We start from the raw sequence: 14,156 nt of genomic DNA on the forward strand, positions 1-14,156 counted from the left end.
ATTAAGACTTATTTCCTTACGTGAAGGGTTATATGGTGGCTATTTAGAAGAGTGCTTTTGTTTGGAGGCAATACACAGAGGTGATAAGGAAACATGTATGTAGCTTACGTTCAAAGGGTTCAGAAAAAACTAATGCTAATGAGTTTGCATACACAAGCAGTCACATACAGGAAGAAAGGGAAAGAAGGTGATGAATCAATGCAGTGAACTGGTAGAAGACTGGGAATCTGACTAAGGGAGATACAGATGTTGCTTCTGCTGCTCTTCCAACTTATCTATGTAAGTTTGAAATTATTTTGACATAAATTGAAAATTATGAAGTTAAATATACACGTATTAGCAAAAGTTGAAGGGATTCATCCACTAGAAGATACAGAGAGGTGGTGTTTACCCCAAGGAGACATTCTAATTCCAAGGGATACATGCACCCCAATGTTTAGAGCAGCATATCAATAATAGCCAAATAATGGAAAGAGCCCAAATGTCCATCAACTGATGAATGGATAAAGAAGATGTGGTATATAGATAGATATATACACACATACACAATGGAATATTACTCAGCCATAAAAAAGAATGAAATCTTGCCACTTGCCATGACATGGATAAAGCTAGAGAGTATTACGCTAAGTGAAATATGCCAGTCAGAGAAAGACAAATACCATATTATTTCACTCATAGGTGGAATTTAAGAAACAAAACAAATGAACAAAGGAAAAAAGAGATAAACCAAGAAACAGACTCTTAACTATAGAGAACACACTGCTGGTTACCAGAGCGGAAGTGTGTAGGGGGGTGGGTGAAATAGGTGATGGGGATTAAGGAGGCCACTTGTGGTGAGGACCTGCTGTTGTATGTAAGTGCGGAATCACTAAACTGTACACCTGAAACTAATATTATACTGTATGTTAACTAATTGCAATTTAAATAAATACTTGGAAAAGAAAAAGATACACAGAGGAGATTGTATGGCAGAAAACTACTGTGTATGTACAGAAATTAAGACAGCATAGGTACTTCTACTGAGGGTAGCTGTAGGGGTAACTGGGTGACAGGCATTACGGAGGGCAAATGATGTAATGCGCAGGGGTGTTGCACGCAACTGATGAATCACTAAATTCTACCTCTGAAACTAATAATACAGTATTATTATATCCAACCAATGGATTGTCCCACATGTATTTGGACACTTGATTGATGAAAAATTATTAATGATCCTGTATTAACTAGACATCCATGTGTAAAAAGAATCTTGACCCCAACTCATCCCATTACACTAAAGGTCCTGCTTTCACAAAGGACACTTACAAAACTTGGATTCACAATGAGGGGACAGAACACATCCTCCCCACTTTTTCACTGATCAAAGGTTACTACTGTGGCACTTCAACTGTTGGCAGGATTAAGAAATCTCAGTTGGCATGGAAATCAGGGTTTCAGAGTAGAGTCCAGAAGCAATGAGGTATCCTCTGAGGTCCCAGAGTTAATGGGTACAAACACAAGAGACTCAACACAGTGACTGCAGCTGATGGATGGACCTGTCTGTGAGCATTTGTGAACCCACCAGGTTCTGCCACATGGGAATTAAAGGTCCTCTGCAGGAAGCTAGAGGTTCTGGGTAAGCAGGTGGAGGCAAGGGCCACCTGGCTAGTACTGCTTAAGCGGCTCCCAACGAACTCACAGGAACACAAACCTATGAGCTCCCCATCAGTCTGAGTTAGGTCTTATCTAATTCTGTATCCTCAATGCCTGGCATAAGGTAAGTGTATTTGTTTGCTCAGACTGCCATAAGAAAGTACCACAGGCTGAGCGGCTTAAACACAGAAATTTATTTTCTCATCATTCCCGAAACTAGAAATCCAAGATCAAGGTGTTGACAAGGTTGCTTTCTTCTGCGGCCTCTCTCCTTGGCTTGTAGATGGCCATGTTCTCCCTGTGCTCTCACATGGTCTTCCCTCTGTGTGTGTCGGTGTCCAAATTTCCTCTTCCTCTGAGGACACCAGTCTTTTGGATTAGGGCCCTCCCTAATGACCTCGCTTTAACGTACTCACCTCTGCAAAGACTGTATCTCCAAATACAGTCACATTCCGACATACTGGGAGTTAGGAGTTCAACATATGAATTGGAGTGGGGCGGGGACACAATTCATCCCATAACTGTAGTCATTTGATGACTTTATGCTGAGTAAATAAACGAATGAATGAATATAGAAGCCTCCATTACGACATCTCTTTTGCAGGAGAAGGTTTCAATCCCAGATGCTTGAGCTGAGAACACTGGGGCATTTGTGATTGTCCTGGACTCCTCCCCTTCAGCCAGTGAAACCAAGCAGAGTACAGCCATCCCCACTGTGATATGAGGGAGCCAAGCTAAGTACTAATACTTGTTACAGTTACTGCTTGTTACAGTTACTGCTTTAATATCTTCAAGTTCCCAGCACTAAACATTGAGGCCCAACGAGACTCCCTGAGTCAAATTCAGTGATTTTTTGGATTAACCTTTACCATCCCCAAATGCTGGGGAAAAAAAAAAAGCATTTAGGCACACACAACAACCACCTTGAGAAAGACTTTCATTGTCAGGATATGTGATAGGATAATCTGGCTGCTCCAAGACCTCTAGCAACTCATTTCCAATTTTCCCGGACAACACAACCAATACAGCCAGAGTCCTGATTTCAAATAGGTAGCTCCCTTTTCTTCATGAGCATCCTTACATTCAATGGAACACATGCCCAAACTTTGGTAACTGAGTAAATGGTGGTAAAAAGCCTGGATACCAGGACACTAAACCTGGTCCTCGTCTCCAAAGATATCATCACCTGTAAAAATGAATACTTTGAAGTTAATCATCTTGGTGGTCCCTTTAAGTCTTAAGATTGCTTGTCTACAATTACCTTCGTTTCTTTATAAACAATTATGGCTTTAACCTCCATTTGTCACTTTATTTATTCATTCATTCCCCTGATCAATACTCATTCATTTGATATTCTTTCATTGGCTCAATATTTACTGAGTGTCTACTATGTGCTAGGCACTCTTCTAAGGCCTGGGATACAACAATGAAAGAAGGTTTCTGCTTCCACAAAGCTTACATATTAGTAGAGGAGAAAGAGGCTAAGTAAGTTATAATAACAATGATAAGAACAACAGAAAAAAGACCCTTAAAAACCACGTGAAGATCAGAAGTATAGTATTCCAGCTGCAGGGAACAGCATATGCAAAAGCCTTGAGGTAAGAACAAGAACAGAGTAACAGAAAAAAAGTCTAGTGTGGCTCTCAGTATCAAAAGTTCAGTAAGTGTCCAGAACAATATGTTCTATCACCTGGTTTAAGCTGAATTCTCCTGAGCATTTGGGAAGGAGGAAAGGCCATCCACTCTTGTGAGTAAATAACATCTCCATTATCCCATTCCTGAGTTTAGATTCGAATCACAACTTCTCTCAAGCTTCTGCTTCCACAGGGAAGCATCTCAATGGTTTAGCTTAGCTCATGCCACCTCAAGTCTTCTTAATAAAAACAACTTTGTTGAGCCCCTAATAGTTAATATTACTGAGCACTTATGTGTCAAGGGTCCTGCTAAGCACGTCACATACATTATCTCCTTAATCCACAATATCCCCATAAGGGTTGGTACCATTTTACAGGCAAGAAAACGGAGGCTCAGAGAGACTGGATGACTTGTCCAAGCAAGCAGTGGGGGAACAAGGATTTGACTTGTCTAGGCATGTGCCATGCCATTTGGGGCTCCACAATGCTGGCTACCTTTACTCCCCACATGGTGCATGTGACCCTTGACCTAAATCAGTTCCTAAAATCATGGAGGATCTCAGGGAGTCCTCAAGCCCTTCGAAGGGACCTCTTAGCTCTGCTAATTTACTGGTTCCAAATGCCATTCGGGACCAGAGCCAAGTTGGCTCCATCTAAGTCTTTAGGGAGGATTTTTTAAAAAATAGAGACGTCAGGATTTGAACCCAAGGCTAAAAATACATCGGCCTCTTTTGGAAAGTTCCCCCAGGTGATTCTGGTGAGCAGCCAGGAGGAGGACTGGCTCCTCCAGCCCGACCTTCCTGACATAATGTAGACTCTGCCGGGAAACTTTCAGAAACTGAGTGCATCACACGTGGATTTGATCAGTCCTAATATTTGGAACTTTCTCTCTTCCTTGCCTGAACTCTGTTCTTCCCAAATTTTGGCTGCCTAAAGAAATGGGAGTCATCCCGTGTCAGCCAATGCCATATGGTCGAAAATTCGTATAGCTGATAAACAACTTCACATCCCATTTCCTGGAACTGTGCTGCTTTTGTTCTGGTTTTTGTAAGGAAAACAAAAAAGCCAAGCCAAGCATCTCAGAGGACAAATCATAAAACAAAAGAGTAACACATGTGCCTCGTTATACCCACTTTGCAAAAAGATCAAAGGAACAGAAAGAAGAGAACGAGGCAGAAGGGGGTTGGGGGATGAGACAGTTGGTGGGGTTAGAAAGAGAAAAAAGAAAGAAAAAGAGTCAAATATGGGCTCTACCAGCTGTGGTTCTGAATTTTAAAAACCCACTTTCACTCTTACTCAGAAGAACAATACAGAGATTTTTGCCCCCCTTACCCAAAAGCATGTTGTACCTTCATTGGACAAAAGGATCAGGAAAAGTTTCAATCCTTAATGCACAAAAATTCCCCAGGAGCCCAAGAAGAGCTTTTTTGCTGGACTGTGATAGAAAGCCCACTGCTTCATGGATAATTGAAGATACTTAGGACAGCATTACAACCCTTCCTGCATATACATAGAACTGCCTCCAAATCCTCACTAATGTGCAGCTCTCGCAGGAAGCTCTCTTAAGCAATTAAAAATGGTAATTCGGCCACCTAGAAGAGTCTGAGCCCACCCCTGCCTTCGTGTGGATTGCAAGCACACACTTAGTGCTTATTCACTTCCTGGGTACACACTCTACAAACTTTTCTCAAACCGTGCTTGCTAAATACGTAGGTGAGGCTCATTAATTTTTTCTTTAAAAAATAACACAAATAATGATTGTTTTTGTTAAGCCTTTCCTTTCATTTACCCAGTTGATTTCTAACGTGCCAAGGGTAGGGAGTAAAACTAGATCATGTGTTCCTTAACCCCCTCAAGAACAATTTGCTTCTGAAAATTTAATGCTAGAATCCCCCCTTCCACATAGTAAGAGTGTACTGAATGGAGTCTTATTTTGCATTACAATTGTCATACACAGTCTCCAAACATGTAATGAAAAAAATAGCTACCTTATTAGGCTATGTGGTTTACAGCAATGTTATCCCACGTGTGGTCCTCAGACCAGCAGCACCAGCATCTGAGAGCTTGTAGAAATAAAAAACACTACTTTAGAGCAGTGATGGTTAACTGGGGTGACTTTGCACCCCCCCCCACCCAGGAGACACTGGACAACATCTGGGGACATTTCTGGTTGTCACAATTGGGGTTGAGGGTGTTACTGGCATCTAGTGGGTGGAAGCCAGGGATGCCTCTAACCATCCTACCATGCACAGGACACCCCACAACAAAGAACTCTCCTGCCCCCATGTCAACAACGCCACTCTTAAGAAACTCTGCTTAGAGGAAAGTGAATTGGAAACAGCAGGGTTAGGGTAGGGAGAGTAAAAAGGAAGTGTTTCAAGCTGATAACTAAGAGAGGTAAAAGAAGGAGAAAAGAAAACACTGGCATGAAGGCTAGGGGACTTGGGTTGTGATGTGGGAACTGCATACCCTTAGGGAAGTCACCCTCTTTTGATGTCACTTCACACATCTATAAAACGAAGGGAGAAAAGATTGAATCAAAAGAATCAGATTATTATCCCTGAGGTTCTTTTCTGAAGTGATGCCTTATAATTGAGGCATTATTTGTCAAGCTTGAGCAATCCATAGATCCCCGTCACTACATTTGCCATACCTGAGTGCCATTTTTGCTATTTCAGTTTTTACTTTAATTAACATATTTCATATGTTTAGGGTGTATTTTTAAAAGGAAATTTTATGTCACTGTCATTAGTTTAAAGCCACTCCTACTTGCCACAACTGGAAATAAACACCATTAACAGAAAGTAGCAGTATTAAAGTCCAGCCAGATACCCTTGTCTTCCCAAGACTCTGAGCTCAACGCCAGCTCTTTCTTGGTTAAATACGAGATTAATGAGGGTTAAAGGGGTTAGAGGCATGTGAGCGCCAACCCAAGACTGTCTGTATCACCTCAAATGATTTTACGTTCCAACAGTGATGCACCTACACTTTGGGAGATGGTGGCATAGTAATTAAGAGGGTGAACTTTGAACCTAGTGCCATATGGGTTCCAGACTTAACTCTATGACCTATTGGCTATGGGATGTTGGGCAAGTGGCTTAACCTTGCTAAGCCCCAGTTCCTCATTGGGAGTTAGTTAGGACCCAGGGTATTATGGCAGCCTTTGAGATGGACCCCAGTGCTCTCCACCTTCAGGCATTTATGCCCTTGTATAATCCCCTCCTTGTAGACCCCCTTGAGTATGTGCTGGAGCTAGTAACTGCTTCAAACCAACAGCAAAGAGCAGTAATGATGGGATGTCACTTCTTTTTTTGTTAAGATTTGATTTGTTTATTTGAAAGGGAGAGAGAGAGAAAGCACAGAGGGAGAGTGAGAGGGAGAAGCAGATTCCCCACTGAGCAGAGAGCCCAACGTGAGACTCGATCCCAGGACCCAGAGATCATGACCTCGGCCGAAGGCAGACACTTAACTGACTGAGCCACCTAGGTGCCCTGAGATGGGATGTCACTTCTGAGATTGGGTTGCAAAAAAGCTGTCTCCTCCTCCCTCCCCTTTCTCTCTCTCTCTCTCTCACTCCCCCCCCATCTCTCTCCCTCCCTCCCTCCCTTCCTCTCTCTCTCTCTCTTCTTTTCTGGAGAAACAAGCTGCCATGTCAACAGCCAGCAAGGATATGAGGCCAACCAACAGCCCTGTGAGCAACCTTGGAAGTGAATCTCCCCCATGTCAAGCCTTGACATGACTGCAGCCCCAGCTTAGGAGACACCCTGAGTCAGAGGGATCTATTGAAACTATACCCAAATTCCTGATCCACAGAAACCATGAGCCAATACATACTTGTGAGATAATACATATTTGTTGTTTAAACTGCTAAACTTGGGGATAATTCGTTATGCAGCAATAGAAAACTAATACAGTTACTATGAGGGTTATACAAGATAATGGCCTTTCATTCACAGAAGTCCCACTGAGGTGGAAGAAATCCACACTAGCTTCTAATATTAGTCGACCAATTCCATTATAAATATAAATGGATGACCAAAGGTCCCCAGACATTTGAGAACTGAGATGAACAAACAGCACAACTGACTTAACAGTAAAAAGAAAGTATTTTTTAAAATCTCTAAATTATAATTAGTATCTTCATAGAGATTCAAAAAGATACTCATTTTTAAATAATATTAATTAATAATGATAACGGCAGGCTCTAATTATACTGAAGTTTTCAGTAACTAGGAAGGAGCTCTTAGAAAGTAAAACTTTATTGCCTAAAATTTTTGACTTAGTAGACATCCCAGAAAAAAATCTGAGAAAATCTTCCAGGGCACAAAGAGGAAAAAAAAGATGCAAAAAATGGTATGAAAGACATAAAGGTATAACCCAGGAGATTCAAAGTTCAGCCAATAAAAGATCCCAGAAATTAGAACAGAAAATGGAAATGAGAAAATAATTTTAAAAAATAATAGAATCTTTTCAGTTCCAAAGCCCCCTTTCAGAGAGGGAAGTCTCTCCCTACAGCAGATTTCTAAGGGTTCCAATTTTGCACTCTGGTGTTATATCAATTTCTAGGGTCTACATCAAAAACTAATGATGTACTATATGCTGACTAATTGAACATAATAAAAAAATAACAGAATCATCATTTTGATCCATATAAGAAAGGCATTCAATAAAATCCAACATCTATTAATGATTTAAAAATCAATACACTAATGAAAACTTTCTTAAACCAATGAAGGATATCTAAGAAAAAACAAACATAGAGCAACTGATTATAAGACATCACTCTGAATTACTGAATTCTATTCCACTCAAACCTGAATGATACGCATGTCAAGTTAAACTTTAGAGTTCTAATAAAACATAACTTTCATAAAAAGAGAACTGATTAACATTTTCTTTAAGTCTACCACAAACAGATTTATGGGTGAAACCTTAGAAGCATTCCCATTAATGTCAGGAATAAAAATATAATACTTGTTAGTTATTGCCAAAATTGTAATTGACATTTTAGCCACTCCAACAAGACAAGAAAAATAAATGATGTTTAAGAGAAGGAAGGTCGACAACCAATATAATTGGCTGAAAATATAAGATAACCTATGGATAAACTATTAGAACCAATAAGAAAGCTCAGCAAGGTTATTGCATAATAACAACATATAAATATCTATAAAGCTCCTATATTTCAACAACTACCAGTTAGAAAATGTAATAGGAAAACTATATATCCTATTCAGATAGCAACAAAAACTATAATATACCTGGGGGAAGGGAGACGAACCATGAGAGACTATGGACTCTGGGAAACAATCTGAGAGTTTCAGAGGGAGGGGGTGGGAGGATGGGTTTGCCTGGTGGTGGGTATTAAGGAGGGCACGTGTTGTAATGAGCACTGGGTGTCATACGCAAATAATGAATCGTGGAACACTACATCAAAAACTAGTGATGTACTATACGGTGACTAACATAACATATTAAAATATATATATATATACCTAGGAAGAGAAGATCTTTCTGAAGAAAATCGTAAAACACTGAAATACCTATAAGAAGTTCTAAATAAATATACATAAATTTGGGAAGACCTGAAAATGTTACAAACTTTGTCCCTATCCATGAAATATGTATATGTTTCAGAAAAATTACTTAAAGTGAATGTGAATTGGCTAAGCCAATTTTGCAAATAAAAGCAATGAGGAAGTTTCACCCTCTCAAATTTTACCATGTCGTACAGAGTCATAGCAATAAAAACCATGAAATACTGATGTAGGAATTGGTTACCAAAAAAATCCATAACCATAAATGATTTGGTGAAACTAGCTCATTATTTGGACAAAAATGAAGTTGGATCCCTACCTCAGTCCTTTACAAAGGTGGACACCAAATTCCCTGAGGACCTAATTGTCAAACGTGAAACCAGAAATCTAGCATGAGAAATTGTCAGAGAATTTTTGTGGTCTCTAAATGGAGAAGGACCTATTACATAAAATCCCAAATCTCATACCATAAATGGAAAATTGGTAGTTCAGAGTACATCAAAATTAAGGATTCCCATTTAAAAAACAAATCACATAGTTAACTGGTAGAAGCACCTGAGAGAAGGTGCTTGCTGACATACAAAACTGACAAGGGATTAACATCTAGAAAATAAAAGAAACTCAAAATCAACAAGAAAATATGTAAACTCCAACAGAAAATTTCAGAAAAGGATAGTGACAATTTGCAAATGGAGAAAACTGAATGGCTAACAAGGTAAACAAAGAAATGCCCAATCTCACCAGTAATCAAAGAAACACAAATTAAAGCAGTAAAATATCACTTTACTCCTATGAGGCTGGCGAAATCTGAAAAGTAAGGTCATAACTGGAATCTCCATGCATTGCTGATGGGTTCCATCATTCTCGAAAACAACGTATTTTGTGAAAGTAATATCAATGTATGCCCTAGGACCTAGCAGCCCCCTCCCCTGAACATATGTACTTCACGGGAACTCTCACACAGAACCACACAGTGACAAGTATGAGGACGTGTATTGCAACACTGTGTAGTAGGGAGCTAAAGATCACTAGAGGTCCATCACTGGCGGAAATGTAATAGAAAACTGTAACCGAGGTGTGCAACAGTTCACAAGAATCAACTAGAGGGGCGCCTGGGTGGCTCAGTCGTTAAGCATCTGCCTTCGGCTCAGGGCGTGATCCTGGAGTTCTGGGATTGAGCCCCATGTCAGGCTCTTCTGCTGGGAGCCTGCTTCTTTCTCTCCCACTCCTCCTGGTTGTGTTCCCTCTCTCGCTGGCTGTCTCTGTCAACTAAATAAATAAAATCTTAAAAAAAAAAAAAAAGAATCAACTAGAAGTACACACAGCGCATAATACATCTGAAAACACCTGATATTGCTTTTAAGAATTAAGAAGCAATTGTATCTGTTGTATAATATGGTTTGCATCACTTGTACACATATACACCCAAAATAACAACATCCACTTTACAATGATACACAGGTATTCAGGCACATATATCAAACACATCTGAGTGGGTGCCTATGGCAGGGTCAGGTGGGCAAGATGTGGAAGGGGATAAAGAATAGGAAAATGGGGGGCTCCTGGGTGGCTCAGTCAATTAAGCGACTGACTCTTGGTTTCGGCTCAGGCCGTGATCTTGGGTTCGTGAGATCGAGCCCCATGCTGGCTCTGTGCTCTGCCTGGAGTCTGCTTGAGATTCTCTCTCCCTCTCCCTCTGCCCCTCTCCTGGATTTCTCTCTCAATAATAAATAAATCTTTTTAAAAAAAGAATATGAAAATGAAAGCATCAAAAAAATAGAACAAGGGCAGAACCTTGAATGGGCCAATGATAACACATTAAATGAACTGAGGAGTATGATTAACTCAGCTCTCTGCGCTTGAGATAAAAAAAAAAAAACACGTTTCACAAGGAAGAACAAAGGGCCAAGAACAGCCAAGAGAATTTTGAAGAAGGGAAGCAAGATAGTTGGATTTGTCCTATCAAATATCAAGACTTTTTATAAAAGTATAACAATTAAGGCAGGAGTTGGATAAAAACAAATCCCACGAATGACAGCTGTGCAGTAGGCATGAAAACCAATGACCCAAATTATACCAGGAAGTCAGAAAGCTCCAAAAACCAATAGATAAATCATCTAATATATTGACACAGAATCTAGATGAAATCCGATGGCAAATAATAAAAATAACAACAGTGATATGGTTACAATATGTTGTATCCTTTTCCCTTTCCACCATCCCTCCTCCCAGGTTTTACTAACTAGATCTCCTTTAAAGGATACAACTGTAATGACATCTAAGTCCAGTAAGTCCAACTACACAAATTCATTCTTCAGTAAATGATATTTATGTAACACTTTGAAACTGTCAGTTGATGGTTTCAGTTTAACCTTTGGACAAAGCCCAAAAGAATTAATTTTTCTATATAATAAAAAACAAAATGTAAATGTTATAAATCTTGAGAATGTACAAATAATGACAAAAAGAGATAAAGTCATTTGGGCCTTGCTCTTTAGAAGAGCAGAATGACAGGTGCACAACCTCTGGGGGCGGGGGGCGGGGAGCTGGTGCTTTAGGGAAAGTGTCCATCATCACTCCAACCAGTGGAATATGATCAAGGAGTTCAGAGGTAAAAGTCAAGAGGGAAGGGAAGAGAGGCTTCAGAGATCCAAAGAGCAAAATCAGCCAGAAACAATGAAAAAGCATGCTCTCCACTGAGGTTACAATGTAGCAGAGACCCAGCCCAAAAGGGTTCCTAGAACTCATACGACCCTAAGTTTTGCTTCCAAGTATTTCAGAAACCACAAGAATGAATGCGGTTAAGAAAAAAAGTTGAGCCCTCTTCAAACTCTGAAGCATTTAAAATCAGTCATGAATGGCACCATTTTTAGAGTTGCTGAGATATGGTCATTCACAAAGCAACTCAAGTACTTTACAGTTAGTCCACTTGAAGCCCTGAAGTAGAGATGCCACAATCATTCCCTGACATGTTTGCTGAATCACATCCCTTTGGAGAGGGTGTATCCAGTTCACATCAATTCCCCCTTTCTTTAAGGTGTGTGTGTGTGTGTGTGTGTGTGTGTCTAAGTACTTTCTCATTTCAAGGCCTCTGCTAGTGCGATTCCTTCTACTTAGTGGGCTTACACCCTACTCCTCACATGGCTTCTCCTCATGCTACTCATCTCAACTTACATGCCAACTTCTTACTGAGGCCTTCCTTGACCTTCCTACCTAAGTAAGTCCCTTGCTATTATCTGTCAATCCATTAATATTTATTAAATCTTTTGTGCCAGGCTCTGTTCATTCTCTAGTCATAGAACTATGACCAGATAAAAGCCCCACCCACAAGGAGCATTTTGAAATAGCCTGATTACTTTTTTTATCTAGAAGGAGGGGCTTGTGTTCCCTCTCTCACTGCTGCCTCTCTGTCAAATAAATAAATAAAATCTTTAAAAAATAAAATAAAATAAATAAAATGCTTCAGTAGTCCCCATTGTTCTTAGAATAAAACCCAGACTCTTTACCAGTGGTGGAAAGGTCCTGCATGGTCTGGCCCTGCTCACCTATCCTACCTCATCTCCTACCCTCACTGGCCTTCTTTGTATTTCTTAAGTGTCCTGAGTTCTTTTCCACCTCAGAGCCTTTCCACACGCCATTCCCATTGCCTGGAATGTTCTTTTCTCAGCTCTTCAAATGCCTGGCTTCTCTTTAGCCCTCGGATCTCCACTCAAATGTCACTGCCCCCCCAAGGAGACCTTCTAAGTCAGTTATGGGTTCAGCAGGACTCAACTGGCACATTCCCATTAGAACTTTAGGACTACATACTGAAGTCTGGGAGCTACAAGGGATAGAACAGTACCCCAAGAGCAACAGAGGGCCCACTATCACTCCTAGGCCTCAAGGAAAGAGGGTAAGGGGCTCTCTGGAGCCCAAAATGAGAGTTCCTTGGAGAGACTGCCTTGGAGGAGCTGTGACCTTCAATCCAGTGATTTACCAGCTCAAGGAAACTCAACAAGGAGAGAACCAGGGAGGAAAATAGACTGACATCACTCTCCTCCCTCCTTCTGTTCTCCTGCCAGGATTCCCTGTTGGTTAAACCTATTTGAAACCAGAAGGAAAAGAAGCCTATTAAAACAGAAAAAGGTTTGGCAAACATTTTCTGTAAAGGACCGGACCGTAAATATTTTCAGCTTTCTTGACCATACAATCTCTGTCACAATGACTCAACTCTGACATCATAGCATGAGAAAAGCCATAGACAATACACAAATGAGTGTGGCTGTGTTCCAATAAAACTTTATTCACAAAAACAGGCAGTGGGCCAGAGCATGTTGGGCCTGGATGTAGAAAATTCAAGAGAGTCTGCTGGGTCAGAATATGGGGTGAAGAAAGGTGGAGAGTGGCTCTAAGGTTCAACAGGTTTTATCTAGCATACCTTCTCCAGCCACCCCATCTAAGTGCCCCACCCCCCATGTCACTATCACATTACCCTGTTTTATTTTTCACCACAAATCATAAGCATCTTATTTGTTTGTCCATAAGAGTAGGGATCATGGCTTTCTTGCTTGCCACCCTATCCCCAGCACCCAAAATAGTGCCTGACACCTGGTAGCTTCTCAAATATTTTTGAAGGAATGGGAAGACATAACTAATACAGAATGACACAGGTTGACAAGACCAAAACATCTGGTCTCCTTAACTCTGGGGCACCAAATGATACCCTCCAAACGTGGGAAACCCAGCTCTCCCCTCCAGCCCACCTGTAACAGCAACTCTTGTCTATCCTGTTTCTCAGTCTTCCTAACTCCCTGCCCAGACCAGGCCTGCTCATCAATCACCCAGTACCTCCACCACCATGCCTCCAGGTTGCAATTCCACACATCAACGTCCAGGCTTGCAGACCCTAAGTGGTTTGCAGTCCACATTCTTTGGAAATGATTCTGCTTTAGAAGACCTTTCCCCCACCTCCAGCACAGTCAGCTGCTTTGAACCTCTGTTTCATCCTACTTTCCTGCGTAGGGCAGTGAGAGGAGGAAGGGTGGGTTTGGGAGCATCTCTAAAATAAATTCCCTTCTTCCTTATTCTTAACACAAAAGATGGCAGAGCTCCAAAATTATCCAACAAGAGAAAAAAGCAACTAAATTATCATAAAATTATTAAAGTCATCAAAGGCCATTCAGCAGAGGATCACAATGTGGGAAGGGTTTAGTATAGGACATTCGGTTTAAGAAAAATCGAGATACAAAATGGTGCATACACTTTCACTGCAAGTGTGTGGAAATGAATATACACAAGGACTGGGAGGTTGCGTGGGAAACATCAATGGCTAGGATACTGGGGTGTGGGTGACTTCTTTCTGATTTCTAGG

This window comes from Ailuropoda melanoleuca, chromosome 12 (genome assembly GCF_002007445.2).
Source record: "Ailuropoda melanoleuca isolate Jingjing chromosome 12, ASM200744v2, whole genome shotgun sequence".
Lineage (NCBI taxonomy): Eukaryota > Metazoa > Chordata > Mammalia > Carnivora > Ursidae > Ailuropoda > Ailuropoda melanoleuca.